Genomic DNA, 25823 nt, shown 5'->3' on the forward strand with positions numbered 1-25823 from the left:
ATGCTTAACCAGCTGAGCCACCCAGGCACCCCATGATCTCATTCTTTTTTTATCATTGAGTAATATTCCATACACACACACACACATACACATCACCTTTATCCATTCATCTATCAGTGGAACCTTGGGTTGCTTCCATATCTTGGCTATTATAAATAACACTACAATAAACACGAGGGTGCACATATCTTTTCAAATTAGTGTTTTCCTTTTCTTTGGGTAAATACCAAGTGGTAGAATTATTGGATCATACAATACTTCTATTCTCTCTCTCTCTCTTATTTTATTGATGTTTTATTAACATATAATGTATTATTTGCCCCAGGGGTACATGGGAACCTGTGAATCATCAGGCTCACACACTTCACAGCACTCACCATAGCCCATACCCTCCCCAGAATCCACACACACAGCCACTCAGCCCTACCTCCCAACCCCCCCAGCAACCCTCAGTTTGTTTTGTCCATACTTCTATTTTTAACATTTTGAGGAGCCTCCATTCACTTTCCACAATGGCTGCACCAGTTTATATTCCCTCTAAGGGCGCACCAGGATTCCTTTCCACATCCTCACCAACACTTGATATTTCCTGTCTTTTTATTTTTTTTTTTTAAAGATTTTATTTATTTATTTATTTGACGGAGAGAGATCACAAGTAGGTAGAAAGGCAGGCAGAGAGAGAGAGGAGGAGGAAACAGGCTCCCTGCTGAGCAGAGAGCCCGATGCGGGACTCGATCCCAGGACCCTGAGATCATGACCTGAGCCGAAGGCAGGGGCTCAACCCACTGAGCCACCCAGGCGCCCATCCTGTCTTTTTAAATTCTAGCCATTCTGACAGTTGTAAGGTCAGAAACCTCATTGTGGTTTGGATTTGCATTTCCCTCATGTAAAGAGATGCTGAGAATCTTTTATGTGTCTGTTTGCCATCTCCTGTGTCTTCTTCAGAATAATGTCTGTGTTCTCTGCCCATTTTTTAATTGGATTGATTGTTTGAGTTTTGGGGTGTTGAGTTGGGTAAGTAATTTATGTATTTTGGATGTAATCATTTATCAAATACAACATTTCCAAATATCTTCCCTCATTCAGTGGGTTGCCTTTCTATTTTGTTGATGGTTTCCTTTGCTGTACAAAAGCCTTTTGTTTTGGTGGTCCCAGTAGTTTGTCTTTGCTTTGGTTTCCCTTGCCTGAGGAGACATTATCTAGAAAAATGTTGCTAAGACTGATGTCAAATTACTGCCTGCTTTCTTCCCGGAGCTCTATGATTTCAGATCTCATATTTAGGTCCTTAATCTATTTTGAGTTTAATTTTGGGTATGATATAAGAAACTGGTCCAGTTTCATTCTTTTGCACGTAACTTTCCAGTTTTTCCAACACCACTTATTGAAGAGACCATTTTTTTTTTTTTCACTTGTAGATGCCTGCCTCCTTTGTTGTCGATTGAACCCATACCCATGGGCTTATTTCTGTCTCTCTATTCTATCCATTTATCTGTATGTGTATTTTCGTGCTAGTACCATACTATTTTGATAGTGTAGCTTTGTAGTGTATCTTGAAATCGGGGACTGTGATACCAGCTTTGTTCTTTCTCAAGATCGCTTTGAGTGTTCCGGGTTTCTATTTATTTATTTATTTCTTTTGGCTCCATACAAATTTTAGTATTATTTGCTCTAGTTCTGTGAAGGGGGTAGGTTGCCTTTTCATCTCTATTGACTATGTGCAGAATTTCTCCTCAATGAGAGAGAGAAGAGAACAAATCTAGCAGTGTAGGGTTCTGATCTATTATAAAGAGAGGAAAGATATTTGAAGGTGAAAATCGGTGTAGGATGGTATTTTACTTGCAAGGTTTTGGAAGACACAAAAATGGAAGTCAAAGGAAGGCAGAGAAACCAGGAGACAGGGGTTGATTATATCCTTCCAACTGCAATTCCGCCTCGGTTTGCTGGCAAATAGGTTCCCTTTCACAGATCCAGCGATGTGAGCTGAGAACCCTCTAGGCTGCAGAAGAGACCAGAGTGTCCCAGACCTCCAGCTTCAGGATTTCAATGTGGTCTTCGGTTGTCCATGTGTGGGCAGGCCCCCTGGCCCCTCGTGCTCCCCCAGGTGACATGCAGAGTCAGCACAGAGGATGGGATCTGGGCCCACCAGGCTTCTCATCCACTCACAGGAAAACACAAACACTCCAGATGCCAAATGGAATGGCTGTGCTTTTTATTTGTATTTATTTATTTATTTTATTTTTATTTGTTGTTTTTGAAAAATTATGCAAAGTCTGTTTATTATTTGAATTGGAGATTTCTAAGCTGTATAAAGAGGAAAGTAAATATTGTCATAGACCCACTGCCAAAGTAACCATTGTTGAAATCCTGGTATTGCTTCTTTCAGTGCTGTGTGTGTGCCTGTGTGTGTGTGTGTGTGTATGTGTGTGTGTGTGTGTGTGTATACAGGCATATGGGATATTGGCAAGAATCCCCAGTGTCTTGTACTCCTGGAGAGGTTCAACCCTGTGGCATATACTGTGGAAGTCCAAAGTCCTTCCCAGTGTTTCTGGAAATCTCAGGGAGTCTTAGGTCCTCTTAACTAACTCTGCCCATAAGCATCTATTTCTATAGTCATTTTAATTGTGTTGTTCTGCAGTTTATGAACCTAGATGGATATTAGGTCTTTCTCTGGATTTCTTCCCCCAACATCCACTTACATGAGGCATTTACTAATGAGATGGGCTTTCCTGAAAATTTCAGGTGGGTACAGACTTGAGGTGTTGATGGGAGCCACAAAGTCACCTTTAAATGCGACAGAGTACATCTTTCTGCCTCATAAGCAGCTCCCCTAATGTGGACTATCTCTGGCTACTTTACTCTGAGAAGTCTTAGAATCATGCCCCCCAGCTCCTTGCTCCTCCTCTAGTTCCATGCCTCTTTCTCTCCATGGTCAACACTATAGCCCCCCCCAGATCTCTTCTGCTACTGTGCAAAGTAGCAGAAGAGCTCTGGGGGGCTTTGGTGATTAGTACCCAACCCTTAAGGTCTCCCTTGTAGAAAACATGCCTTATGAAGGAATCTCCTTAAACAAAGACATTCCTAATCTTTTTTTTTTTTTTAAAGATTTTATTTATTTATTTGACTTTCATAGATCACAAGTAGGCAGAGAGACAGGCAGAGAGAGAGAGGGAGAAGCAAGCTCCCCACCGAGCAGAGATCCCGATGTGGGGCTTGATCCCACGACCCTGGGATCATGACCAGAGCTGAAGGCAGAGGCTTTAACCCACTGAACCACCCAGGTGCCCCAGGACATTTCTAATCTTATAGCTACTGTTTTAATAATAATAATAATAATAATAATAATAATAATAATAAAAGGTGATATCATACTCTCTATAGTCTTCATTCTGCCTTTTTATATCAAGTGTTACATTTTTAGCACTTTCCCAAAGCATTAGTATGTATATAAAGTATTAGTGTGTTTATAAAGCAGAAATGATTAGTTTAAGGGGTGTGAATATTTTTAAGGTCCAATACTAATTGCTGCATTGTTCTCTAGAAAGCTTATGTCATTTGCACACAGCTGTAAATGAGAGTGTCAAGTGACTTTATTCTTTAAATGATTTGCTAATTTGGCATTGACTGTGGGAAAGACTATTTCAAGGGCAAGAGAGTATCTGGTCTATTAAGCCACAGAGAGCCCAGGGCGCTGAGGGCGTTCTTGGCCCATGGATGCCCATGGACTTGTGTAATCCACACAGGTCCTCACGTCCTGCCCCCTGCTCTAAGAGATGTAACATTCCCTAGGGTATCTCTTATTCCACCTTGGACAGGCTGCCCTCAGCCATCCTCCCAGCTGATCCACAACAGACCAGAGTAGGTTTGGAGAACCAGCCTGCTTCTCCATTCAGGAAATCAGAAGGTCTCAGGCAGTGCTGGGGCTCTGGTCCCAGCTCACTTGTTTCTGTCTCTGTCTTTGGAGCCTGAAAGGGATCAGAGCCTCAGCTCTCCCCCAATCTCATCCCTTCAGTAAAGCATCTCATGAGCTCTGATTTCTCCCTTCCTAAAGGCCTCAGAAGGGCACCCACACAGAGCCTCAGAGCTTCTCTTCCCAGATCCCCTCCTTGCCTCTTCGGAGATGGAAGACATCCCAGGAATCCAAGGGGGCCACCCTTTGCTCTGTCAGGACATTAGTGAGTTCTGCCTTTCCTACTTTGTGTGCAGAGCACACATGTGCACCAGCAGCTGAGACTCTGGCTGTTCAGACTATTTTTAAACAGACTAAAAATACTGACTGACTTCAGAGGATTGTGCTGAAGGAGCTGGTTTAGGGTATCAGATGAACCTTTACAAACACAAAATGCTTTGCGTCACCTGCTCTTACACTACACAGGCTCCCCCTTTGGGACCCGAGCAGGAAGCTAGTTATACACTCAGGCTGGGCAAAGGAACTGGGGGTGATGGGCAGACTGGGGAGTAAGGGGCCCTCATGGGTTTGGTGATGTTTGGTTTGATTTGGCCTCTCTAGTTTCTGGACAACTCCGGGGCAGACCCTGGATCCCCAGGTCCCAGCACAGAACGAGCGCCCTGGAAGTGCTGATGATGGGAGGGCAGTGGGGTGGGTGTCTAGGGGCTGGCTGCAAAGCTGCAGGTGACTGAGGCCAGCTGCCTGAGACCTTCTGATTTCCGATCTCCCTGTTTGGCGAAGAGAAGCCCAGGCGCAGGCACACTCTTGTCTGCCTCCTTTCCTCCCTGCCTCCCCACCCTCCGGTCTTTACCATGGTGTCCCTGGGCTCTGTCCCTCCTCTGGCCACCTGCTTCCCCAGCCTAAGCCTCTGGGTGCTTTCACTGTTGCAGAGTGGAAGAAGAGCGAGTGCTCTCCTGTTCCAGGTCAGGCACTTTGGATTTAACCTTGAGGTAGAGGCTCAGCTGCCCTGACAACCCACCAGCCTTCTACAGCAACACCTCCCGCCAAGGTGGCCCAGCACGTCCTTGGCCACTGGCTTCCTGGGGTGGTAAAAATAGCCAAGGCCACGCAGCTGCTGAAGGATGAGTTCTGGAAGGAGATGATTGATCCCCACAGCTGAGCCGCAGGGTCAGCGAGCACCCGGCAAGTGGAGAGGCTGGGGGGAGGGCGGGCCTGCCTGGGCTCCCGCTATAGATAGAGCCGTTGACAGAGTGATCCTGGGCTCTCCCCACCTAGCGCAACACAAAACAAGCTAATTCAAAGAACCCCAAAGGGCTCTTGCGAAATGGGGCCTACCGTGTCCCTTTTCTTTCAGGCCAGACTTGACCTTTCTTGATTCATGCAGTCACTTCCCCCTCCTTTGTCTGGGAAGAGACTCCAAGTGGGGAGAATGATCCCTTCCAGGGACAACAATGGGGTAGGGAAGCCAGAGGAGCCTCCGCTCCCCCTAAAGCCGTGCTGAGGAGATGTCGGGGCTTATGAAACACCGATGTCAGGCTCCTAGAATTATTGCTACCTCAACCCCCGCCCCACCCCCCAGGGCTGGAGAAGTGCTCCCCACTCCCACCAGGAAACTCCATTTGAGTAACCCACCAGGGCTGCGGGCTGAGTGGTCCCAGTGATCCAAGGTCAACCATGCACAAGACACTCCTGACAGAAAAGGAGTAGCTCTTAAGCCAGCACCGGCACCGTGGGGTCGCTGGGCCGCGCTCAGGTGAACAGTGGGGCCTGTGACCGCGCACAGCTGCCTTAGGTCTAGACAAGGCAGAGACCCAGCCAGAGTGGTTTACTTTATGGGCATGTTTTCTCAGGTCATCTGTCCCCCCAATGCTCTATAAAGCAACAACAGCCAGGTGAGCGAACGAGCAAGAGAGAGAAAGAGAGGGAGGAGGGAAAGACATTTGTGGAGGAGGGAAAAGCGAAGAGACAAATGAAAAAGGATGTTTTCAGATGAGATCATGAAAAGGTGAGGAGCTGAAGAGCTGGCCAGGCAGAGAAGATCATCAGGATGGTTGCTGGCGCCCCCACCCCCCAGGGGGGAGAAGGCAGCCTGTAGAATCAGGGCAGAGGGGAAGGGAGAGGAGGACCGCCCCCCCGCCCCTTGCTCAGGAAAGAGACACAAGGAAGACTGTGGAGGGTCAGCACCTTGGGCTTGAAAGTGAAGTGGACCCTCCCTTCCCTTTGTGTTTTGTGCACCTGTAGGACACGTAGGTGTAGGTGTGGCTTTGTCTCTTTGAGATGCGTGCCCTCAGCGCCTCTTCCTCTCTGTTCTTTGCTCATTCTTTCTCCCCCCTCCTCCCCCCAGATTATGGCCCTACAGCTCCAAACCCTTTCCCGGGTTGCCACTCTCTGTCCCACCACTAACCTAATTCCTGAGTCACCTCTACATCCGTCAGTGTCTGGGGAGGGGGTACTTTATGCTGTTCTGTGTCATTGATTCTGAATTCCCTCGTCGCCCCTGATTGTAGAGTTTATGCAGCAGCGATCTGAGTGTCTAGTTACACGAGACAGGGTCAATTCAGAAGAGGTGACCAAGATGATGAGGGGTGTGGAAAGGAGTCAGACCAACTAGCGGGGGCGTAGGGAAGGCTGGCAGATGTTATAACTAGTGTATAAGAGTGATTCAGAACACCAAGAAAGTAACCCTACAGGTTACCTCTAGATCTGTCCCTAATATCTGTGGGAGAGACAAATGGCGAATCTTTTGTTTTTTCCCCCCAAACCCCTCCCCTGTCCCAGACCCCAAGAAGCCTTAACGCATGCACATGGGCAAGGAAGCCCCAACCAAACTCGGCCTCTGCACTGCCCCAAACAGTGACCACTGGGCCACTGCCTGGTACCAAAGTGTGCCCATCAGCCACCCGTGGATGGATGGGTCTGGGAAGAGGCCACAGATGGGGGCCATTTGGGCAGGGGAGTCCCAGGTTTTAGTCACCCAGGTCAAGGTCGAGAAGGAGATGACCCTGCATGTAGGCAGGCTCGTCCTGGTGGTCCCACGGACTTCTTGTTCCGTGGAAAGCAGTGTGATCCAGGAAGGGCTCAGATGGAGTCACTGAGCTGACAAGCTCAGGGTGGGCACCCAGTTGCCCAGCTACACATCTGGTATTGACTATGTCAAACTCTAACTCTCCAAAAGGGGATGAATTTCCCGCCAAATCTACTCGCTTCTAGGCTGCTGCCATCATCCACCCTGAAGGAAACTCCCAGAGTGAAAGCCCTTCTCCACCCCCAGAGCAGCTTTCTAAGGGCTTCAGCTCCTCCACAGAATCGCCCCTGTTTTCCAGCCCCCAGCTTCCACCCAGCAGCAGCTCTCACTTGTGCCTCGACTGAGCTCCTGCCCCCCACCTCCCGCTGTCTTTGGGGGGGCTGGCCACTGTGACCTCTACTCTCTGCTCTCTGTCCCACATAAAGCTCTTCACGGGCTCCGCATACTCGCAGGATCAAGTCTAAGCTCCACAGCCCAGCCCTCAAATCTCCGTAGCCTGCCCCACCCCCCCACTTCTCCCCAGTATTGGACACTGAGCCTTGCCAAATACACAAACAATTCGTGCCATATTCCCTTTCTGACCTTCCCCCTCCCCCCACCCCCTTGCTTACTCTGCTGCCTCCACCCGAAAGACATTTTCTCATCTGTCTGGTCAACCAACCCGTACTCATCCTTTCCCAAATGGAAACCTTTCCAGTGTCCCCTGCTCTCCCTTTTCCCCCAGCTACAGTTGATCACCTCATCTGTAAACAGAGCTGATGTCCTAGCAACAGAAATACTTTCTAGAATTTACTTGTTTACAAGTCTTTACTTCTAACCAGACTGTAAGCTCTCTGAAGGCAGGCCCGGCCTAGAATTGTGTGTTAAAATGAAATACAAAATCTCACCTAGGATCAGTGCTTCTTGCCACAGATCAAATCATGCCATGAGCATATATTACCTGAATTATGTTTACCGGATTTTTTATATGTAAACAATTCTTCAACAATGGGCAGGAATTCCTCATGAGTTTCTGCCATGTATTCAAAACATGGATGAGTCCATAAAAGGTGCTCGGTCTTGCTGAGAACCCTTGGGGCTGCCAGCAGCTGGAGAAGGGCTCACAGCCTCCACCAGTTCCAACCCCGGGGGATTTTGTGTCTCAGGTGCCAGGGTTATCTCAGGACAAAGGCTAGGTCAGTTACTCTGGCCACTTGGCTCTGCCACTCCCTCATCCAGCCAGAGCTTCTTTCTTACCTTGGGAAAGGGAGGAAAATGAGGAGAACAGACAGGTATGAAATCTACTCAGGTGGTCAGAGGTCAATGTCCGTTCCATCCATCCACAATGCGCTGTATGGGCTAGCGCCAAAGATGCAGTCATAGCAAACACAGCCTTGCCCTTGAAAGGCTCATACTCTGCTTGGAAGGTAGGGAAGTAAATCAGTGGGAACGGTGTAACAGAATGCCTGCCAGAATAAGGTAAAATACCCAATGATTGAAGGATCATGAGTGTGGATTGCCACCCAGCTCCTTCCCATGGCTGCTGGCCCAGAGTGATCCGAGCCTGACCGCGCTCCAAATGCATGAACCTCTCTGTCCTCTCACTCGGGATCTCTCTGCACACATCGTCCCCTTTGAACTGCGTACCACTGGCTGCTCATATTTGAGCTTCTGCTGAATATCTGTCCTCAGAGAGGCCTTCTTTCATCGCCCCATCTATGGTAACTTATCAGCTTTCATCGTCATCATTTGCTCTCAGTTTCTTGTTGATTTCCTTTAAAGCATTTTCAAGTGTGACCGTCTTATTTATTTATATTGTATTATCTCTCTAATCCACAACAGACTAAACTCCAGGAAGGCAGAGACCGTACCCATCTTGTTCTGACAGCATCTGGCACGTCGTAGGACTCCACAATCATTTGTTAAGCAAACGAAAGAAAGAACGGCTCTTGTTGGTTTTCGGGCATGCAGTGGTATGAGGTTGGGGAGATGTCATGGAAGGCTTCCTGGAAGATACCTTGTAGTATTATCAAGTGTTTGCCAGAAGGAAGGGCTGTTGCAGATGTACTAGTGGGGATGTGAGTGGGAGAGTGGTGAAGCCTTGGGGAGCAAGGATCCATGTAGCTCGTCTGGGCTGGTAGGGAAGGAGACAATTGCTAACCACAATCTCTCCCTTTTGGGGTATGGCCCCTCCTTGATGGGTGCGACAGTGAGGTGAACAGTTCACATCTTTGACAATCTTTGACAGCATCTTTGACATCTACCTCTTGGGCAAGCTCCCCCAAGCTAAACATTAACACAAGCTAAACAGTTAGAACTCAGCGAGCTACCTGAGGGACCCAACAAGGAGAGCAAGGACACTCAAGTGACCTCAGATGATTCCAAAACCTGAGGAAAATACTCCAGCAAGCCCAAGTCATCTGATCATGAGATTCATCTCCTGACTGTCTCTGCTCACAAAGAACTGGCCAAGGACATTCCAGCTCTGCCAGGTCGCTGGGCCCCGTTCCCAGGTTCCCAGGGACAGATTTCCACTCTACTCTTCGCCCCCATCACACTCAAGGGAAAACACACAGAATGGGCTTGTGTCCATGAGTTGGCAGACACCTGCTCCAGAGCCAGCAAAACAACCATCATCCTTGCCCTGGGCCAATGGGCAGGGCCACAGGGATTGATGACACCCAGGCTCACCCTCAGAACGATGCCAGGTAGAGTCTCCAGCATCACTGGGCAAGGTCTCTCCCTTCCAGTGATTTATGACTCCAGAGCGAGCCAGCCATTTTTTCCTTTTCTTCTTTCTGCCCCTTCTCCCTGGACAAGTGGGCTCCACACCAGCATGGGCACTGGGGGCATGCCCGTCTCCCCATGGCACCTGCTATCGGGGACTGGGTGGCTGTGGGTCCATGGCAACATGTGCTTTGCTGGTGCTTTCAGCTCTTTGTGTCGCTCTTGCGCCACAGCCCTGGTCATCATCCTCTCACTACGTCTTTGTCCCTTGTCAGCGTCTACTTTCCATCTACTGTGGGCCTGGCTCCAAACGATGAAGTCCAATTTTTCTCTCCGTTCTTCTCATTCTCAGACCTCCTTTATTCCTTCCTGTTCCTATAATGCACAGGTCTTTGATTTCTTGGCATAAAAACCGAGGGGACTGGAGTTTCCTTCCAGGAGAGGAGAACTGTCATGATCGCTGCCCCAAGCTAGGGCCCTGGGCCCACTCTGTGCTGTACTACGGATGGGCCTCGAGCATTTTCAAAACCACCCTTTGCTCCAAGAAGTCAAGGAAGGAACAAGAGAATGGCATTCACCTCTTTGTTGTACTTGGATGCCCCAGCCTTACTCTGGTGCTACATCAGGGCATTGGTGTCCTCGGGGTCTGGGATGTGGCAGAGGCCCAACTGAGACAGAGTAGGAGGGAGGGTGGGAAGAACCTCCTGACATTGCTTGCTTTGGAAGCCAGAGTTCCTAGGCGAAGAACCTTCCTTCGCTTACACCCACAGGGGGCGCTTGGGTGTTCACCCGAAGGAGGCAGGCATCTGCAGACAATCTCAAGCCAGTGGCAGGATACCGCAGGTCCCAGGGAGGAGAGGGCCGTTACTCTCAGCTCACCAGGCTCCTGCATGTGGCTCCCCCTGCCCCTGGTCTCTACGGGCCTCCATGGTCTCCATCCACCGGCCTGTGCCTCTTGCTTCAGCAGAGCTCACCACAAATGTGGGCTGGACACTCTGGGGTGTTTTGGGGGCCTCATGGATTGTAGGGAAGGCACCCACCATGCTTGTTTCAGGGGTCCTTGCTCTTGGGATGGTGCCCTTTTGTGGGTGATTACTAACGAACTCATGCCACCCCTCTGGGGCGCTTACATTCTGTCTGGCACTGTGCTCAGAACCTTACATCGTCTCACTGAATCCTCTCAGTAGCCTGTCAGGAATGCGTTGTGTTTCAGCTTCTACAGATGGGGAGACTGAGCTTCCTTTGAGGTTAATTATTCAAGATCAAACAGCCAGTCACTGGGGGAGCCAAGAATTCTACACAGGACTCCAACGCTCCCCTGTTTAAGATGTGAACTAACCCCTTCCACAAGGGTTATCAGAATTCAGATCACTAAGAAACACTAGGCAAATGAGTTAAAATTCCAAACAGTTAAATCCAGGCCATTCAGATCAAGTCATCCGTTTCCCAGAATATGGGTGGGGGAAAAGCAGAGACGTCACCAGCACTTCCGTGACCGCTTCCTCTGCTCCTCCTTGCCTGCCCAGCTCCAAGTACCACTGCCCTGGGGACTAGGGCTTCCACAGATGGGGGTCCCACAGAAAATTCAGTCCCTAGCAGTCACATAGCCAGTATATGTCAGAGTCAGGGTTTGAAAGCAGATGGTCTGATTCTGGAATGTTCCACTGCCCCACGAGATCTTCCATGAGTGAAATTCTATATGGCTATTCAGTAGTCTTATTTTCTTCAACTCCATAATGTATTTTAACCATGTTTCTATTTAAATAAATATATATCTGCCACATCATTTCAGTGATTGTACCATTAACGGAGTGAGGATACAGAGTCCAGCTTCTTCTACTGAATACTCACATGGTCTTACTGCTTTATGCCTTTGTGATGCAAGGCCAATGATAATGATAGCCACACATAATTTGGGGGGCTTTAATAATGCATGTAAATCATTTAAAAATCATAACATCCTATATAAGTATGAGACATAATCATCATTGTTATTATTAATTATATACCAGGATGGGGGGAATTCCCACAGATTGGGATACTTCAGGGAACAGAACTATTAGTTATTTGGATATTCGCACTTGATGAAAATTCCTTGTGATTTGTGCTCCCTTTTGTATATGTTAATTTTAGTAAAAATGTACATTAAAAAACAGTTCCTCCTTTTCTATAGAATTAAGTGCCATTGTCTGACTCTGGCATTAGGGATCTTCTGCGCTGTGACCTGACCTACCTTCTCAGACTAATCCCCCTAGTCCAACCTCACCAGGGGACATATTCTCTTCAGTCATCCTATACTTCCTTGTTTTTGCGCCCTTCCTCTGAAGGTTCTATGAACTGCCCCCCCAACTTTAAGATCTCAGATATCATCTTCTCTGTGCATTCTTCCTTAGTTTTTGTTCAGCCCCCACTTTTGAGTCCTCTGCTTCCTTGAGTTCACATTCTGTATCCTACTCATCAGGGACATTCAGACAGCAAATAGCCCTTGAATGGAACTTTCCAGAATCCTCGGTGATGGCCTTCAGTCCTTGGAGCTCTCCTTTGTGGGTCCCTGTCTCAGAGGATGTTGATTTCATGGAGCCCTGACCTAGGATGGCTAATGGTTGGACACATTTCTGACTTTTTTTGAGAAAAGTCCCACTGCTTGGAATGGAAGTGCTGCTGTTTTTGCCTTGCCTGCAGGCTTTCTGTATTTTCTTTCCAACTAAAGTGTAAGTCCCAGGAGGGCAGAGGCCATGTGTCCTATGTGTTTGTATCCGTTCCCCACTGACCCTGGCCATGGGCAAGCACAGGGGTGTGTCCAGGGTAGAAGCACTGTGGGGAATGGTATGATGGCTACTGATTTTGAATATGTGGAGCATATTACTAAGAAAACACCACTACCTACTCTACACACCATCAAGGGCCCGTTAGCAGTCAAAGGGAAAACCATGTGGCCATTGTTAGTCATCTTTGAGCCAAAGGAAATGGAGCCATAGAATGATTCCCAGGTTGCAAGGCTCTGATGTGGCTCGAAGGATTTGACTTAACCCATTGGGAACCCCTCTGCTAGGGAATTGATAGGGAAAGTCTTCTCATTCCATTGGTCCTTCAACTAAATGGAATATGTTTAGAGCAGAGTTGGCAAACTTTTTTCTGTAAAGGGCCAGAGAGTAAATACTTTAGGCTTTGCAGGCCATGGGATTCCTGTTGCAGCTCAACTCAACTCAGCTATCATAGCTTGAGGGCAGCTGTTTTCTGTAAAACACATGCACACATGTGTGATGGTGTCGTAGGCAAACTTTATTGTGGACACTGAAATTTGCATTTCATCTCACCTTAACATCACACAACAGTATATTCTTCCTTTGAGATCTAGAAATCATTTAAAAATATACAAATCTGTCTTAGCTTGTGGGCTCTAGTTGGCCAACCTCTGAGTTAGACCACCATGAGGAAGGCTTCTTTTGCCGTGTGGAATTTCTTTTCAGACAACTTGCATCAGAATCACAGAGGGGGCGGGGAGGAGGATGGTGCTCAAAGTCCAGCTTCCTGATTCTCTCGGCAGAGCCAGTGAACCAGACTCCTGGGGAGGCTGCCAGGAGCCTGCTGTGGTCCCAGATTCTTCTGGATGGTCATGGAACACCCTACGTGTGGAGAACCGTTTCAGACAAAAGGACACCAAGAGCTTTCTTAGGAGAAGTTTTTCAATTTTGGTGGAAAAATGAAGCCAAACAACAAAACAAGCGCTCCCTACCCAAGCAGATTCTTTTAGGATATTTTGAAAGCCACTTAGGGTTTGCCCTATACTTTTATGAGGTATTTTAATCTTGCTCAGGCTCTGAGTGTTGTGCTTTCTAGAGAGAACGATCAGGCCGCTGAGCCCTTCTCAGACAGAAAACGTTCAGTGCTCATGTGGCACCCACGTCCCTATTTTTCTTTCTAGCTAAAAGAGCCCCGGTTTCGTTCTGGTATCCAACCTTAAGGAAGGTGACCCTAGGGGCGCCTGGGTGGCTCTGCCTTCCGCTCAGGTCGAGCCCCACATCGGGCTCTCTGCTCAGCAGGGATCCTGCATCCCCCTCTCTCTCTGCCTGCCTCTCAGCCTACTTGTAATCTCTCTCTCTGTCAAATAAATAAATAAAAAAGGAAAGTGACCCTACTTCAGTGATGTGCTGGGAAATACATATCAGCTGGCTCTTCAGGAAAAAGCCCTGTTTGTAGTGTCTGCCAGTTCATGTGGTATAAATCTGCCCATTGTGGCTGGTTTCAAGATACCAGCACAAGGTCACTAAACAGAGGCCTTTGGTAAGAGGGTAAGAGCTGTGCGCTATGCGCACCTGCAAACTGGCCTGAGCTGCTCCAGTCCAGCGCTGCTACAGCCACTCAGAGATAAAAGAGTCTAAGTCAATCAGGTGATCCCATCCTGGTGTCTGTCTTTGGTTTGTGAGCAAAAGCCATTAGAGATGGGACCTGGCACTTGAAGAAAAGTTTTCTTTGTTAATAAAGGAACGAATGGCTTCTCCCCTTCCTCTGGCTATGAATGGACTACAGTAATTTACATCCCGCTGTGACGTAGCACGGGCAGCCATCATGGAGGCTGTGGAGGCAGCTAGCCTGTGGACACCTGCACACACCATGGACAGCAGACGAGAGACAGGAAGGACTCGGGTCTTTGGTGATGTGATCAAGCTGCTGAATTAACAGGGTCTGACAGCACAGTGTACCAGGACTTCTAATTATGTGCATCCAGAAAACTTCCAGATTAAGTGGGTGGAGTGGGGTGGGGGGTGGTTTCTGTTACTTCCAGCAGAGAGCTTCCCAAGTGATGTATCTTTTCTCATTGATCACTCAGAAATTAGGCAGAGGGGACATGTGAGTTATTACCCAGCATTTAGCACCTTTCACGGGCAGAGGCAGAGCAGAACGTCGTCGAGGACTCAGAGGCCATAATGCTGCATATTAGCTTCTCACGGCTCATTATCTTTCCCAAAGCGCACTTACCAGGAGAAATGTCACCGGCTCTCTGTTGCACCTATCTCACTCCAGCACGGCTAGCACGAGTGACGTGGGGCATTATCGGGACTTCGCAACAGCGTGTGTGGCTGAGGTTTAAATGAATTTCATCAGCATGATTAAATACTTATTACATGAGTCAAACATACGGGCTTCATTAAGCTAGTGAACTCCCAGGAACCTCCTGTTCTGTTTATACAGCCCATCTGGTCTCTCAGATTACTTTAAAGAAATAGGATAAATGGAGTTCGGTATGACAGCCAGGTCGTCTTTCAGCGTTATAGTCTCAGAGGAAACTCATCTTCCATTGCTAACTCTGGCTTCCATACAACTGGGTGCAGAGGTTTTTTTCCATCTGCTTCTGGCCTCCGTTAAAGCCTGACATGATGCTGAAATTGAGACTTTAAGTGTAACTTGCCAGGACATGACAGACATACTTTTCTCATTGAAGCATGGAACATTGTCTAAAGTCATTTGCAAGCACAGACCTTGGGCCTTTTATAGGGAGGGTACACCTTGAAAGCAAAATAAAGGACAAGGTTTAATTAACTTACTGGGGCTCTGTTAGTCGTTATTAGAAGCTCTTTATCAAATTAAAGGCCTGCTGGGAAGGCAGCTGAGCGCCTAGAAGCAGTGACATGCGTTAAGTGCCAAAGTAGGTTTTAATTGGCTGTTTAAATGAGGAAAAGCTCCCTGCAGTGTGACCGACACATAGCGGGAGTGTGCAAATACACACACACACACACACACACACACTCACACACGGAGCCCCAGGCAGTCTGGGAAATCACAGGAATCACATTTTTGGGAAAGCTGACATCCCTAAAGAGGGACCACAAACCTAACCTAGGACGGGAACCCGAAAACATGTGCTCTATGCTCAATAAATGCCATTGATTGTTTCTGATAAGAAAAAATAACAGGATGGAGCAGTGAGTTGTCCGGATGCTGCCACATTTACATCGTATGGAAGCCAGCTGCATGGCCAGGGTTGTCTTACTCTAGGATCGAGCTCACTCAGCGTTTTGCTTTGTTCTCATGTCTGTCAGGTCATTGACACAACATGGAGTCACGTTGGCTACCTTGTAGGAATGCTGGGGGAGATTTATACACAGCTCCTGGCAGTGTCAGGCACATACTGAGAGCCCAAAAACATGAGAGGTATTTTGGCCAAAATGCTCTTTTCTACTAAATTCTTTGTAAAGATTCTTGGGGATTATTTATTCCTGACATCCCTGGTTGGGAGAGGCTCAGCAGCCCGGTGGGCTAAACTGTGGTGTCAGATTTATACAGTTTGAATGCTAGTTCCACCCCATGCAGGGGGCCTTTCTGAACCTCAGGCTCTTTTTCTACGAAATGGGAAGAATCATATCTACTTCCTCAAGTGTTGGGGAAATCTTATGACTGTGCTGGGGAAGAGCTTAGCACAGTATGTGCATATTGTAGGTGTGAGCACCGGTGTGTTTATTAGGGTTGAGTTGTGCTTCCCAGAGAAGGATTATAGAGTGGCTGTGGGACAGGCCCCCAGGACGCCTTTTCACAGAGGCTGTCAACAGAAGTTCTTTGAGTCCAACCATTGGTGAAGTCTGTGGGATGGAACCTTGCTGAGGTGGCAGAGACTGGAATTTCAGGGGTCGTGTGGGTATGAACACATTTTGACCCAGAACGACTCCAAGGCACATTTAGGACAAGAGGCTAGGGCCCTGGTGCCTGGTCTGTGGCTTATTTTACTAAGAAAGTCTCTTGTTAGGGTGAGATTCTCCACTGATGGGGAAGAAATTATTCCAAAACAATGGTTTTTATTTCACAGATTTATTATCTTCTTTTGGGGGGGGTTAAGAATTTTATTGGAAGTCTGAGCTTGTTATTTAACAGGAGCTTTCAAATGAAGCCCTTATAAAATCAGGATCTCCCATGTTCCTTTCCAGGGTGATCTGTGTTAGCCGCTGTCCCTTGGCTCCCTGCCAGCATCACAGTTCCGTGTAAAGTTACGGGGAGGGGGAAGGAGGAGGGAAGGACTCACATGACTAGAGGGGGCTGGAGGGCCAGTGAAGTGACCATCTTTTGAAGACGTTAAAGGTGTCAAAGCACCTCAGCCTACAGCTGTTGATGAGGAACTTAAAATACAGGACTGTGGGACCTTGGAGCCATTTTGAATTGGGGCATGTTTTCATAAAGGCAGCAAAAACAAACATTCCCGGTGGAAAGCGTGCACTACGTGCATTTAAACACACACAGCCTCTGTTCCAATAACACCACAACGCGGAGCCACCCCTGATACCTCAGCAAGGAAGAGAACAAACTCCTTCCTTTCCCAGCAGCCTGGCTGGGGTTGGAGGGACAGCTCTCGCTCAATTTTCCAGCCCAGCAAGTCTTTGAACATGAAACAGAAGTGTCCCAGGGCTCTTACAAATGAGCCACAGCAGGGCTGGATGTCAGGGGATGGATTCATGGGCTGCTGGGTGGGGGTGGGGGTGGGGGTGGGGGTTAATATCTCTTGCAATTACAAATCAGAAAAAAGCCCGCATTCTTCTTCATTTCACCCGTTTCACACATCCTTGGCAGCTGGGCTTCCCAATGCTTCATTTAGGCCAATGTCCGTGAAGGAACGGATCAGCAGGCGCGGGCCATCAGGCGGCCATTTTAAGCCCTTGGCCTGGGTCCTCATTCCCCGCGCTTGGGTGAGACAGACAGGCCTTTGTGTGCCTGGAGCCGGCTAAGCCAGGATGTGACTGCGAGCTGGAATCTGACCTTTCATGGGCTCCAGCACCTGTCAGAAAAAACGAACAAGCTTGGGGTGTTTTTTCCGCTCCGGACTTAAATGCCAGTTTTGTGACTCCCTCACAGTGGAACGGCGCCAAAGCAGTTGTGGTCAACTGCGGCTCTCCGAGGAGCAAACCTGAGACATGAGTGATGGACGGCCCTGCGTTGCTGAGAGCTGGCCAAGCCAAGCAGAGGACTCCGGCGCTCTGAGTTGGGAAACTGGGAGCAGAACAGAACAGACACATTACTCTGGCAACCTGGGGAGAGGGGGAGTGGGAGAGGGAGCCTGCATTCAGCCCTGGAACAAAGCCCCGGTCCCAGTGACCCTGACAGGTAGCCATCAGGGGACGGTTGGGGCGTACTCCCTCCTGGCTTGCTGTGGGGGTCTGGGTAGGAATGTGTTGTTCACACCTGGGTTGGACTCTGCTACTTATGATCTGCAGGAGCTTGGGCAAATGATCTAACCTCCTTGGACCTCAGCTTCCTCAGGTATAAAATGGGGAGAGAAAGGTCTAATTCCAAAGACTGTCGTGGATTAAATGAGGTAATATACCCAGATCCCCCAGCGCCTCGCCTAAGCAGCTTGGCTGGAGGTGGCTAGCAGTGGTCATTTTCCCTCCCCTGCCGTGGGCCATATTTGGGCTGGAGAAGAAGGGAGTATGCTGATGTCACCGGTATGTGATTGTCCCCATGCCCACATCCTACCCTGGTTATGGAAGAGGGACTGACCTAGCCCATCAACAACTGCCTCCGCTCTGGGAAGACAACTTTCTCCTAAGCAAGGCTTTAGAGGACTATTTCCAAGGCTCCCTGGTGACCTGGTCTTCTGTTGGGAAGTGGCCACAGCTTCCAGAAGGGCCCAGAAACCTTGGAATGGGCAAGTGGTCAGTGTACTTTCCCTCACTCCAAGTAGTTTCAGAAACCTACAAATGAAGGAAAGTTAATGTGTACTGATACGGCAGCCCAAGGAACTTGCCCCTTTGAGGAGTATGTGGCCACTGTGCCTGCATTCTTGGCTCCGGGAACCCCGTTTCTGCAGAGAGATCAGGCTGGGGGGCCACTTTCTTTCACAGAGCGGTGGTGCGACATTAAGCAGTAGCAGCTCAGGTGGAAGGAAATGTCTTCAGCTCTATAGATGCCTGACCCAGGGCTTGAGACGGGCAGATGTCAATGGAAAAGAATCCAAAGTCTAATCATCCTGCTCAAAACTATTAGTACTTTAAAAATAAACAAGCGTCATCCTATTAATCTGTTTTTGAATTACCTGGATCATAAATGAACATAAGTGAACTTCAGCTTAGAAACGAGATTACTGTTTCTTTGTTTGCCTTTACTACAGGCCACGAAGATTGCTGGGTGGATTTTTCCCAGGTTTGAAGAGCATGGTAGGGTGGTATGAAAATGTGTGCTCTGCCCAAGGGGAATCTCAGGAAGATAAGCCATCATTCTTCAGAAGGAATGAAACTGAAATTTGGCGACAAGAAGCCGTGCCTGGCAGCTGAGGGGGTGCTGGCCCCAGAATTAAGATATGGGACCAAGAAAGCAAATTGCCACACAGGAGCCCTAAGTTGGAATGTGGTTGTTGGTTTGCAACAAGCTGCTTCTCATATGGGCAATTCTCTGGAGTCACATCCATCTTCTCCTAAAGAACACGGGGTAGGTCAGTTAGTCAACACACAAACAGGCTATCAAGTCCATCACCTTTTATATATTTTAATTTTAAAAAGATAGTTACTTACCTAGACTGTACATTTTGTAGCCTTCTTGTGTCTGATGTTTGAAGCACATAGTTAGCATTGTGCCAAACACTTTGCTTTAAAGGTATCACATTTAACCCTCCCAGAGTTTCCCTGCAAAGAAGCTTCTGCTCTCCCCCATTTCATGGATGAAGGCAAAGGTATAAGGCATCACCTAGCTAGTAAAAGGTAAAGCTGGGACCCAAACTCAGGCCAATTTATTTCAGGTCCCAAGTTCTTTTGCAAAATGCTATGTTGCCTCTTCCTACGGTTTCTTAAAGTGTCATGACAAAGATATTTTGATGGTCGTAATTTGATTTGTTGTCTTAAAGGGTTACTTTAATCAATCAAATAGCATGCTGACAATATATTCCTCTATACCTCTCAAAAATGTCTGAGTTTTTAAAAATTCAATGAAATTTAAGAAATGCTCCAAATTAGATTTTCACTGGTAAGCATGTTATCTGATCATGTTATTATTTGATGTTTGATAAATATTCACTGCTACCGTTTGGTACTCAGTTGAACAGTTAAAAGGTAGCTTGTTTTAGTCTTAATCTGAAATACATTAAGAAGGGTCAGCCAAACCTGGGGCCGACTTTGCTAAAGGTTTTTTGCATTGGTCACAGTTTTGACTTATAGATCACCAATTAGTTGCAGATGTCGACAGTAATATGAAGTGTAGGAAGGGTCAGGAGAACACTTCGTTCTCATTTGAGAGGAATTTAGAACTTGAAAAAATACCCTGTTAATTCTGAGCTGCCAACATATACACATTCATGCGTATGTGTAACTCCCTGGAAAAACAATCAGATTTCTGGAAGCCGTAGGCTATAATTCTATAGACTTTGTAATTCAATTCATAAATACTTGGGTTTTTAAAACATAATCATAACAACAAGAAGAATAACAAGAATTGTTTTCATATTTCTCTCATCTCTAACCCAATAAATACTTAAATTTTAATTCTAATGATCACTCACAAAAATAACAACAGTAATGAGAAGCACAGCTCTGTTCACAGCAAAGTGCTGAGTGCTCTGTTTGTCTGTTATTCCATCCATCCTCACGCCTAGTCTCTGAGCTCAGTTGTACCATTAGCTCCACTTAGAGCTAAGGAAAACAAAAGGTCAGGGAAGTCCTTGGAGCTATGCATAGCTTGGGTGCCTCACCCCTGTGTGCTCCTGCCTTCCGCATAGGGCCGTGCTTGGTGGAGGCATCTTGCTCGTCTCTCTGAAGGATCCATGTCTGGGAAAGATGGTATCAACTTTCTAAGAGCTAATGGATTAAGGAAAGGCCGAGATGCAGACATCAGAATTTATAGGAGAAGGGATTGGAGAAGCCCAAGTTCTTGGTGAAAGACCAGGAAGGGAGGATTACTTCTGGAGCTCAGTCATCTCCATGGGTCTGTCAGCGATGGCCCATAGGCTAAGGCTGGGGCCAAGGCCTGTTTCTAAATACCCCCGAGCTAAGAATGGTTTTTAGATTTTTAAAAGGTTGAAGGAGAAAAAGGAGGAGCTGTTGGAGGAGAAGAAGGAGAAAATACGTGCCAGGCCATGTATGGGCCATAAACATTAAAAGCTGTCTGGTCTTTTACAGAAAAGGTTTGCCAATACCTGGTCTAGACCAGTACTAATAGGAATATAACTCAGTCATATACTTAACTGAGCATTTTCTGTAGCCCCGTTAATAAAGTGAAAATAAACAAGTAAAATTAATTTTAATAATGTATTTTACTTAACTCAGAACATCCAAAATGTTGCTTCAACATGTAATCGATATAAAAATTATGAATGAAACATTTCACATTCTAATTTTCATATAAAGTCTCTGAGATCTGATGAGCATTTGACACAGTGCATCGAACTCATACTCGCCCCATTTCCAGGGCTCAATAGCCCCAGAGGGTAAGTGGCTCCTCAGTTGGGCAGTGCAGGTCTAAGTGGTGAGGGAATGGACAGCATTTTGAGGGGGAGCATAGGAGGACTTCCTGGCAGAGTCTCAAGGCTCCCCAACCTTGGCCTTTTTGTCTTCTGGGGGCTCCGTAACGCCACTCTGTGCCTTATGAGATGTTGAGCAGTATCTCTAAAACCCAGCCATTCAATACCAGTAGCAATTCCCCTCCCTAGGTTTGACAATCAAAAATGCCTCTAGATATTGCTGAATGTCCCCTAAGTAGCAGACCAGACTATCCTGGGTTGGGAAATATTGGTGGAAAGCATGAGAGACCGGTGTATGGGAGCACACATGGAATGGCCTAGAAAAATTCCTCTGAGTCGGTCCCTCTGAAGGAAGAAGGAGAATTGAAGGAGAGTCATGAGAGTTTGGGTAGAAAAAGATGAGGGCAAAGCTCAGGGTAAAGCATTTGAAATTTATTTTCTCAGCAATGATAAACATCAAAGAGCTTTGAGCAGGGGAATGAAATTAGCAAAGTTACAAATTAAAAACATTTTTCTTCCATCTTTGAATAACTAGATTCTTTCTCTTTTTTGCTGGCACAGATAGATTTTTTTTTTCCTCCCTTAAAGGAACGCATCATTTAAAGAGCCAATGCCCCCACCCTGCGTCTGGTGGGTGGTTTTTATTAAATTCCAGTAGAGGGATGGGTTTCCAAAGCAATCAGCCAGCCCCTTGGTTAGCAGGCTCCCTGCCACTCAGCTGACATTCCACCCTGCAGGAGCCCAAGAGAGGAAAATCAGCACCGAGCAGGCAAAGGGACCGTAGCTTACACTGTTGGAATCCCTAGTAGGGCCACTTGGTGTTACAGGTGGGACCCAAATGGGGCAGGGCCTGGGGGTTGAGGCCTCCTGATAACAGCCTCTGTACCTTACAGCTGCTAAATTACTTACTTACTCAGCTCCTGACATCCAATCGCTATAGAGTTTTCTAATTCCCCTTTGAATAGTATTATTAATAATAATAGGACTATGGGTAGGTCTTTAGAGTTGATCGTGTGTTTTTGTGTACAAAGTCATATTTAACAATTACGCATCATGATATGATGTTTGAAGTAGGAGTATACACCATGGATTTGTATTTTGGGACTTTCCTTTTTCAGGGGACTCTGAGGTTTTTGTCCAGTTCTCTGTTTGTACTCTGCCTGCCCCTTGGATCTGCTCTCCCCCTGCCTCCCCTTTCCATCCTGCTCAGGCGCCATGGGACGCTGGCCTTTAAGGATTGCATCAGCTGGACTTCTTTGCCCCCATTTCCTGCTGGGTTCAGCCAAAGGGAGGCACAGCAGGAGATCATGCAGGGAGGGAGGGAGGAGTGAGGTTGGGGTGTTTGCTTCCCGGTGGGGCTGTGGGTTGGCAGCAGCTCCATACCATCACTGAAGACCACAGCTCCTACAATGGCAGGTCTCACCAGATTCCAGGAACTGCTTTTTATCACTTTTTCCTTTCAAGCCCGAGGAAGGGAAGGCACAGTATATTGTCAGCCCTGGGATGCGTCATCGTCCCTTGTAGGTTGACCCATCGCCCAGCAAATTATCCATTTATAAACTCTCTCCAGTCACCCCTTTGGAGCGTGCCATCTGCTTCCTGCAGGGACCCCGACTAACATTCTAGCTCTGCTGAGGCGAGTCCCTGTCTTTCTTGACCCTCCCAACTTCCAGTCAGGAAAATTCAAGCAAGGCTGTGGTTGGTAGTTTGGCCTTTAATGTCTCTGTGCTGAGCGCGTTGTACCCCTAGAGAAGGTAAGGTAGGCATGGAGTTCCTGTGGCCTTTCCTGGGTTGCCAAGTAACTGGGTACCCAAGAACTTTAATCATGAGTCCAAAATGCACACACCCGATTCTCATCCCGGGAGGAATGTATGTAATGCTTAATTCAGTGTTTTTCTTTCTGGAATTTCTAACAATAATAATGGAAAAGGAACTCAGGGGAAAGTGTCAAAGAAAATCATGTTGGTGTTTTCCTTTTCTTGTGTGTAGATTGTTTGAAGGAATCCAAACCCCAGCTTGAGCTACACTGTCTAAACCAGACACGTCAGCTGTGAGCAGGCCAGCCCAGGCCATGAGCGTGGGGGATGAGTGTGCTCTCCTCTCTCTGCTGTCAGCCTGTCTCTTCCTGTGGAGATAGTCTTGGAGGTTCCATCACCTGTCTCTGATTGGAGCGGAGGGACGATTCCATCCCTCGTGGAATCTCACTACCTACAACAAGAACACGCCCTGCTCTGGGTTTTGTCTCAGTCCATTTAACCGGAGGAAACAATCAATGTGGATCAATTGAAAAAGGCTTGGTCTTTATTAAGATGCTTTCTAGCTATTAGTGAACACACTTTAGGCTCTTGATACCATCTAGGCTATTAACCAGGAACAACAGAGATACTAATGGGAGGTACAGTACCTACAAACTGTAGTGAAAGAGAAGACGGGAATCCTCAGGCCACACTAGATCGAGGGCAAAGGGCTGCCTGTATATTCATCCTCTTTAGGCAGATAGAGGTGGGGCATAGATACACACAAGAGCTTGGGGCTTTAGTCTTGCCTCATGGGGTAATTTGGGGCCAATTCTTTCACTATTTTAATCACAGTTTCCCAGGAAAGGAGATACAAGGGGCTTAAATACTATTAAGTTGAATGCCTCTTAGCCTTGACTCTGTATTAAAATCACCTGGGCAGCTTTTAAAAATGGTTTGTGAGTTTTGCAGCCCACCAGTTAGATGAGAGTTGCTGGGGATGCAGTCCCGCCATTGGTGTTCACTGTTCTGTTAACGGTACTGCCCTCCGACCAGATGAGAGGGACAGGAAGACGGTCTGGAGAAGAGGGCAAGTGGAGAACGGGAAGGAAGATGGGAGGGTGCTGGGTTTTGATGTAAAAATGTGTTTTCTACTGTGGGTCATGATTAAAAATTTTGAGGCAACTGTACTTTATGCATAGTGGTACTTGATAAATGTTGAATGATGGGGAGGAAAGAAAAAGGGGCATAAGAGAAGAGGAAAAGGAGGGAAGGAAGAACGACAGAAGGACATTAGGATGGTTTTCTGTCCTCAGTGTTTGTGGAGATGGTGGGCACAGCCATGCATAACTTACATGAATTTGCAAAAAGTTTAGAAGAAACTAAGGAAGACAGAGGAGAGAAAAAAGAAGTAACCAAAAAAGTTCATGAACCAAAACCTCAAAAATCATTCCTGACATTTCATCATCTCACATTTGAGTCATTCTGGCTTGTGAGCCTTGATATAGGAGTTTTCAATGAATTTTAATTTCCTGTTGGTTTGAGGAGATTCAAGACTGTGATATTTGAAAATAGTTTAAGGCAATCCAGTGCTTTCTTGCCAACTGGATTTCTCCTTGGCCAGGCTCTGATCTGAAGGTGATTCAAGCATTGTTTTGTAACCCCGGTCTGAGATAACTAGGATAACCCTGATCTCAGAACACTCTTTAGAGGGAAAGGCCTTCCAGAAACTTCTGGGGCTTTTTAAACATTCATTCCATGAATGCAGCATGTTGGTGCACAACAGAACATATAATGATAACGGAAATAGAGAGGGATATTTATTAATGAGAGAGGAATAAATTAATCAGAAAGATGTAACAATCCTAGACACACATGCACCTAATGCAAGGACTTCAGAAACATGAAACCTTTACCCAAGGTAGATGAAAGCTATGTCCTCACAGAAAATAATGTGCAAAAATGTTATAGTACCTTTATGCACAATTGCCAAAAAAGCCAATCTTCTTGGTGAATACAAAACCAAATGGTGAATACAAAACCAAATATATGATGAACTCTTACATAGTACATCCTTACAATGGAATACTACCTAGCAATGAAAAAGGGTGGGCTACTGATACATGTCTTTCTGTATAGATAACATGATGGTTGATGTGGAAAAATTCTTAAAAATCTACCAAAAAAGATTTAAGAATGAGTAAGTGAGCTTAGACAGGTTGAAACATGTAAATTGATTAAACAAAAATCAACTGTATTTTTGTTAGTCCCAAATCACTAGAAATTGAATCTTTAAAATATAACATTTAGCATGGCATTGAAAAACATGATATATTTAGGGATAAATTTTTTTTTAAAGATTTTATTTATTTATTTGACAAAGAGGGATCACAAGTGGGCAGAGAGGCAGGCAAAGAGAGGGGAGAGAGAGCAGAGAGCCTGATGTGGGGCTCGATCCCAGGACCCTGAGATCATGACCTGAGCTGAAGGCAGAGGCTTAACCCACTGAGCCACCCAGGTGCCCGCTTGGGGATAAATTTAACAAAATATGTGCAGCATCTGCTAAAACATAAGATTCTGTTGGGAGAAATTAAAGACTTAATAGAGAGATACAGACAAAATAGTCTAAAAATAGATCCATACATACGAGGTCAATCAAATTTTGAAAAATGGTGCCAGTGTAATTCAATGGAGAAAGGGGAGTCTTTTCAAAAAAACAGTTGATGCCTGGGCGACCCAGTCATTTAAGTGTCTGACTTCAGCTCAGGTCACTATCTCAGGGTCCTGGGATTGAGTCCTGTGTCAGGCTCCCGAATCAGTGAGGAGTCTGCTTGTCTCTTTCCCTCTGCTCCTCCCATGCTCATGATCTCTATGCCTTTCTCTCTCTCAAATAAATGCATCAAATCCTTAAAAAATATTAAAAGTAAAACAAAAAACACCTGACATCTGTAAGGAAATAAATGAACTTTGAACCTTACCTCATATCACACACTCAATTCATTTTAAGTAGGCAATAGA

General features: G+C 46.7%; 1 long non-coding RNA gene across 1 annotated transcript; it reads left to right on the top strand.

Moving 5' to 3' along the window:
* Positions 1-17121: 17121 nt before the first annotated feature.
* Positions 17122-25187, top strand: LOC123389177. The gene is made up of 3 exons (XR_006603746.1): positions 17122-17726; positions 18733-19049; positions 23059-25187. It is a non-coding gene; the product is annotated as an uncharacterized LOC123389177 (long non-coding RNA).
* Positions 25188-25823: the final 636 nt, after the last annotated feature.

Source organism: Mustela putorius, unplaced genomic scaffold, assembly GCF_011764305.1.
Source record: "Mustela putorius furo isolate JIRA1106 unplaced genomic scaffold, ASM1176430v1.1 tig00000129_pilon_pilon_pilon, whole genome shotgun sequence".
Taxonomy (NCBI): Eukaryota; Metazoa; Chordata; class Mammalia; order Carnivora; family Mustelidae; genus Mustela; species Mustela putorius.